The sequence below is a fragment of the Leopardus geoffroyi genome, chromosome X (assembly GCF_018350155.1).
Source record: "Leopardus geoffroyi isolate Oge1 chromosome X, O.geoffroyi_Oge1_pat1.0, whole genome shotgun sequence".
NCBI lineage: Eukaryota > Metazoa > Chordata > Mammalia > Carnivora > Felidae > Leopardus > Leopardus geoffroyi.
In genome coordinates, this window is record NC_059343.1 from 126,072,244 (window position 1) to 126,079,142 (window position 6,899).

Consider the following 6,899-nt stretch of genomic DNA (forward strand, 5'->3'; position numbering starts at 1 on the left):
CCCAGCCAATCAGAGAGTGCTTATGGTAAGATAATTCACAGCTTGAGCAGAGGGAAGGGTCTTATTGAGTTTGGGATGGAGCAACCCTCACTTCACTTTTCTGCACAGCTTTCCTTCCTTTTCCTCACATGGGCTATCCCATTAACTTTCCCTCTAGAATTCCTTCTCCACCACTACCACAGGAAGGGCATCCTCTGTCTCTTCAGAGTGTCATTTTGTTGTGAGGATGTGTGATATGTTTCCTACCCATTCTTGCCCATTCCATCTGCCACTGTGGGGTGCCTTTGCAGAGATAACAAATGATCTATTGGGTCTTGCTGTAGCTTATACAATGTATTCTTACAATTTGTGTCATCTTGTTAATAGCAAGGCTGTGGTGTCTTTGCATATTTAGAACGGAACTTTGCTGAGACCATGGCCATTCCTAATGAGGTTTCTTTATTCTGTACTTAAAAGAAGTAACACTTTGAGCTATTAACTAATGAATGCATTTGCTAAACCATCCACCTGCATGGTACCTTGCTTTGGTGATGAGCATCAAAGGAAATCTTGACTTGTGCTATTGAAAGTGCAGTGTATTTGTGTTTGTTGTGTAGTGTCCTGTGATCAATATGAAATCCCTATTGTCAGTGTTGTGTTTTCAGGGTAGGGAGGGGGGAGGGTGTTACAATGTCTCTCTGATATATTTCAGTTATGAAATAGCCTCAGTTGGTCAGGGTCACCTCTGTTAACATGTGTGAGACTTTACACCCACTATCTTGCCAGACTGCATCCCTGGGGTCAATAGTCATTAGCAGAACTAAAGGTGCCCGAGTGTAGTGAAACTGGCTGTGGTGCCTGACTTCGGGCAGTGCAAGAGAATTCTTCAGAGGACAGGCAAGGCACTGCCATTCTGAGGCAGATCAAATACAGTAAAACCACAAACATGGAGGTCTTCAAGAAAACCAAGAAAGGACCAAGAAGAAAAACTACATGTCTTGCTGTCCTGAGCTACATAAGGATCCAGAATGGCAGAGACCCCTCCAAGATGACCCAGTTCCCTCTTTGTCCTCATTAAATGTACATTTTTGCATGAAAAAGACCTTGACCAGTCTGGACTTCAAAGAAGGAAAACATGAAGAAACATAAAATTATGCTTCTGAAAAATATGCTGAAATAAAGGTTGTAAATAGCCAAAAGGAGAAAATAAAATTAATATATATAATGCCAATTACACTTATGGGTTGTTGTGTTTCCTCTCTTGGATTGGAAGGGAGCCGCTTCTGGACCTAAGAAGCCTCTGGCTTTCATTGCTCACCTTTCCCTTCCCAAGGCTTTGCATATTGACCTCCTCATACCCTGAGATATTTGAATCCATAGTTTTCAAGCAGACTGGAAATATTAATGTACAGTTGAAATTAGTTTACACTTTCACACAAGCATTTTAATCATATGAAACAAAAATTATAAAACATGTCAAGCCATTGTGGTGCCAGAATACAATGAGGACATTTATTTCCAGTGGCAGGGGCATCTTTATGAAGAACGTTTTTAAAAAAGTATCTTTTGGGGTGCCTGGGTGGTTCAGTCGGTTGAGCATCCAACTTCAGATCAGGTCATGATCTCACAGTTCGTGGGTTCGAGCCCTGCATCAGGCTCTGTGCTGACAGCTCAGAGCCTGGAGCCTGCTTCAGATTCTGTGTTTCTCTCTCTCTCTGCTCCTCCCCTGCTCACACACTGTCTCTCTCTCAAAAATAAATAAAGATTAAAAAATTTTTTTAAATATATCTTTTGTGGTGCCTGGGTGGCTCAGTCAGTTAAGTGCGCCTGACTTCAGCTCAGGTCATGCTCTCATGGTTGGTGGATTCAAGCTCCACATTGGGCTCTGTACTGACAGCTCAGAGCCTGGACCTTGCTTCAGATTCTTTGTCTCCGTCTCTCTCTGCCACTCCCCCACTCTTTCTCTTTCTCTCTCTCTCTCTCTCTCTCTCTCTCTCTCTCAAAAATAAATAAATAAACATTAAAAAAATTAAATCTTTTTTGCCAATGTGGATGTGCAGAGTAGAGAGCAAGAAAGCCCTATGGGGGTGGAAGCAGGTTTTAAAAATTTTGTAGAGTCCTGCACATTGTTAGAGCTTGGAGTTGAGGCCCCTGGCTAGTGATAAACTCACAGGGGTAGATAGCATGCTACATGAGGGGCAAGCCTTTCACTAACACCACGAGGGTCTCTGGCACAATGAGTGGAGTTTGATAGCAATTCTTGCTGCAAGAATAAAAAAAAAATAATAGAATTTGTAAAAATAACAAACTTTGTAGAGTCACATTAAAACATCCTGCCACTGGCCCAGAAGGTCCTTGTTGTGGCCCACATTTGTGAGTGCACCCACCTCCAAGCACCTTTTGATGAAATCCTTGGAGTTACAACAGGAACCCTAACCTAGTGGCTCCTCTGTGGTCCCTTTTGTGCCCAAAACAGGCCCGCAGAACTGTGCATTCACAGCGTGCTTTGCTGGTCTGTTCATGGTGGGAGGGGCCTGGTGTCCTTACAGGTACACACAGAAGGAGAAAATGCAGTTGAAGGTAAGGAGGAGTTTTCACAGTACACGTGGATCCTGCTATTAGCTACCAAGTTCTTTTCTGGCTACGTTCTTGCCACAAGTCAGGTTTTGTATTTATTTTGTACAGGTCAGGTTTTGAGGGTAGCCAGCGACCCCAGGTGGAGCTTGCTGCCCTTAAATGGTCCTACTGTCAATTGCTGCCCACTGATTATACAGCTACCCTAAAGAATAGGTCAGAAGAAAGGGAATGTGACCTCTTTCTCTCTTTACAGCCTCCCTTAGGGTGAAAGAGCCCTTGCCACAACCTTTCCAGGATTTCAGCAAGGCCTCTCTTCCCAGCCTCCCATGTTGGCCTACCTTCCTCCAAACCCTGGCAAGGCCTCCCAGGGGCTCCTTAGTACTGCTTTCCCAGTCCAGGTCTCTCCTAAGCTCTCCTCCTGATCAGAATCTCAAAAGAATTAGTAATACAAGACTGAGGCAGATTTGTTTTATTTTTCAATAACCGTAAGTGCATTTTTATACTGATACATTTAAAAGTAATAGGGGATAAGGGACTATTCACCATGAGACTCAAATGAGTTTCTGTCCAATGGTCTGGAAGCAGTTCAGAGACTGCACCCAATGTGGAAGTGCCAGAATTTGAACATGAACCCTTCCCATGGCCAGGCTAAGACTTGCTGCAATAGAATGCAGTCCAGCATCCTTGACTCTAGATTTCTCAATTTCAATTTACAAATCAGCTTCTTAGAAAGTCTCCCTTTAATATCACATGGGGGAAAGATGTTAAACATTTATTCAAGATTGTGGACACCAGCCCCCACTTCTGTCTAGAATACTCTGCATGCTTTTGGGCGAGACTCTGATCATTTGGGGACTTCTTCCATTCCTCGCCTTTCCCAGCCCATTCTCACCCCAGGCCAGGTGCACCACTCAGAGTTCTGCCCATTAGTAAGATTTTCCCTCCCCACTTTCTTTCAAGACCACACCCATGTTAAAACCAGCCCATGTTTCAACCAGCCAGGGCCCAAAGGAATCCCATACGGTCATAAGTGCAAGCTGGGGAAGGGGTGCTGGTGCAACTGTAGCAGGTGGTATGGGGGTCTGGGCTATCTGCTCATGTAATTGCGTCCTCTGCTACTACTCAGGCTAGAACAGGCCAGCACTAGTATCTCTACCATGCTGTATCATTGGATGCAAGCAGCCCAGGAGAAGTACGGCCTTATCGCAAATGCAGCTGAAGCTGGCAAGCAACTATGCCCCTTACAATAGATTCTCTTGCTAAACATCTGAGTGGCACACCTCCATGGCCACAAAACAAACACATTTTACTACTGCTAATGTTGGTTTACTTCTTTCAGCATACTATTTTGCACCTAACCAAAGACCCTCTTCTGTTACTGTGCTTGCGGTTTCGTATAGGCCAGGACTCCAGGACAGTCTCCATCCTGGCACTCTCTACATACAGGAATATGTGGATGCTTTGCTAAGGGAAGTGAGACCTCCCACCTTCCTCTCTAATGAGTAAAAGGGACTCTGTCCCATCACACTACCAGACAATGGCTAACCATGTGATAGCCAATTTGTTATAGGATAATCAGTGAGGAAAGGTTACATGAGTGCTGCTTGAGGTTACAAAATCCTAGTAACTTAACCCCAAAGCATGTTTATTTCCATCTCACATTGTGTGTCTAATGCAGGTCATCAAGTAAAGTTGGGGGTTTGGGGGGAGGTATCTCACATTAGTGATTAAATGCTATATTCAGAAAGGATACACATCACTCACACTCACAACTCATTAGCTAGAATTATAGCCCAACCCAACCTTGGAGAGCCAGGACATTTACTTTGCTATGTACCTAGGAGAGGTGAACCACATACATAATCACTGAGAAGTACTAAGGACAACCATTGGAAGTTTCCCTTGATCTTTGCAGGAATATTTGTTCCTCTCCCCACTCTGAGGTACTTATGCCCTCCTTTGTAGTAGTCGTCTCATCTTTAACTTTGACACATGAGCCAGCAACATATATTAAAATTCCAAAATGCTCCCAATCATCAGTGAGAGTGTTTACCATTCTTAAAGGAGGGATTTCTGGCCTCTGGATGAAGTTGCACCCTCCCTATGGCCAGGAGTGCAATTTGCATTCCACCCACCCCGGGCTAACTTGGTCCTGAGCAAAGTGGACCTGGAGATAATTCAAGCCTCCAGTGAAATCTTTGACAAGACTACAGGTAAACTTCTTTTGGGATCTCAGTATTTCTGAATTCTTCTGAGAGTGCTGTCAAGACTGAGAGCAGCTGGGGGAAAAAATGTGTGGAGCAGAGATGGGGTGGGTCCATTTCTGAGCTAGCAACTCCCCATGGGTGGATCAGATGACCAAAATGGACTCCTTCTTCCTGTGGGGTCCCCTCAGCTAATGACCTTATGGCCCTACTTATGGGTGATACCATTCTTAGAGAATGAGACTGCCAGCCTGAGGCCTTTCTAATTAGGAGCTTCAAATCCTATTTTTATGGTGGAGGGACTTTATTAGACACTTCCATGAAGTCCTGCCCAGACTGGTGGTACTTCATGTGCTATAGGAGGAGGTGCTCCCACTGGCATTTCTGGAAGATCCCTGACCACTGTGGAATCATTCCATTATTCCTATCATCTCCCCACTTAGAGTATCCCTGACCTCAGGGAAAAGAGAGACCCTTCCATTGCTCCATTAAGTACCCCAAGCCCCAGTAGTGGGGGTCTGCATAAAGCGTTTTCTGCAAGGTCACCTTTGCCAGAGCAAAAAAGGAGTGAGGCCAGGGCTTCTGAGTCCTTCCCCCTAGTGAGAGCTCTCATCCAGGTGGGGAGGGAGGTAGAACTCTGCTCCCATCACATGTCAGTAACCTGGCACTGACTTTAAGTCAGTAAAGGACTACTGGGCCTGTTCAGGGTGTTTGTAGTCAGCCCAACATCTCATTGTCATGAGTCTCTGGAATTACACTATCAAGTCATACATGTATGACTATGTCAAAGATATATTCTCCAGAGCTCCAGAGGTCAGCAGAAAGACTGGTCCAGTAGGAGGCAGGATAAACTGATTATTGGCCCAGTAGCTTTCTCCCAAGCCACTGCTAAGTACCAGGTCCTGCTCTTTGAAGGCAGAGGCCCATGAAGATGTCAAAGCCATCAATGTTAGCAATAAGGGGGCAGAAGGAGCTACCATTTCCATTCCTCCTCTCTAATTCATATAATCTCTACCCTTTTTGTTATTGATTTGACCATATCCCCAGCCTCTTCTAGTCCTTCCCCCTCCAGCATTATCCATGTCCTACGTGACTGGGACTGCTGGTTCTCCAGATGATAGAATATATGAAGGATCATTTTACTATTGTGCATACTTACATGTACAGTTGAATATTTTTATAATAACAATTTTATTTTTTTAAGTTTATTTATTTTTGAGAGAGAGAGAGAGAGACAGAGAGAGAGAGACAGCGAGAGAGAATGGGGTAGGACCAGAGAGAGTTGGAGACACAGAATCCGAAGCAGGCTTCAGGCTCAGCTGTCAGCACAGAGCCCAATGCAGGGCTTGAACTCAGGAACCGCGAGTTCATAACCTGAGCCAAAGTCAGACACTTAACCGACTGAGCCACCCAGGCGCCCCTCTCACTTTCATTCTCATATTGTTTGTTGCTGTAGAAACAAAGTTTACTTTTTATATATTGATACTAAGCCCAGCAAACTTTATATTCACTTTATTGATTGAATACTAACTTTAGTACTTTTGAATTTTCTTCGCATGCAATCTAATCATCTGTGAATCATAGAAGCTTTGTTTCTTGTTTTTCTGATTTCTACCTCTTTTATTTTTCTGCTTTTCATTCCTGCACTGGCTAGTATTTCCATGAAAATATTGAATAGAAATGGTGATTAGGTATCCTTGTCTAGTTTGCAGTTTCAAATTAAAAGTTTTCAACTTTTCCTCATACAAGTATGATGTTTGCTATAGGTTTTTCATACTTATCCTTTAGCTAGTTGGCTAAATTTTCCCTTCTATTCATTTGCTAACAAACTTTTTATTTTAGAATGGTTTTAGGTTTGCAAAATTTTGCAAAGATAGTACAAAGAGTACTCATATATGCTCAATACTTGATTTACTCTAGTATTAACATCTTATATTCACATGGTACATTTGTCACAACTAATGAGCCAAATTTGTTATACTGTTATTAACACAAATTCATACTTTATTCAGATTTCCTCAGTTTTTATCTAATGTCCTTTTTGTGTTTCAGAATCCCATCCAGGATCCCACAATACATTTAGTCATCATGCTTCCTTACGATATTCTTGACTATGACAGTTTCTCAGGCATTCCTTAT

General features: G+C 43.3%; 1 non-coding gene across 1 annotated transcript; it reads left to right on the forward strand.

Moving 5' to 3' along the window:
- Positions 1-2,097: 2,097 nt before the first annotated feature.
- On the forward strand, positions 2,098-2,250 carry LOC123595540. Its single transcript, XR_006711229.1, has one exon. It is a non-coding gene; the product is annotated as a small nucleolar RNA SNORA62/SNORA6 family (small nucleolar RNA).
- The last annotated feature ends 4,649 nt before the right edge of the window (positions 2,251-6,899 follow it).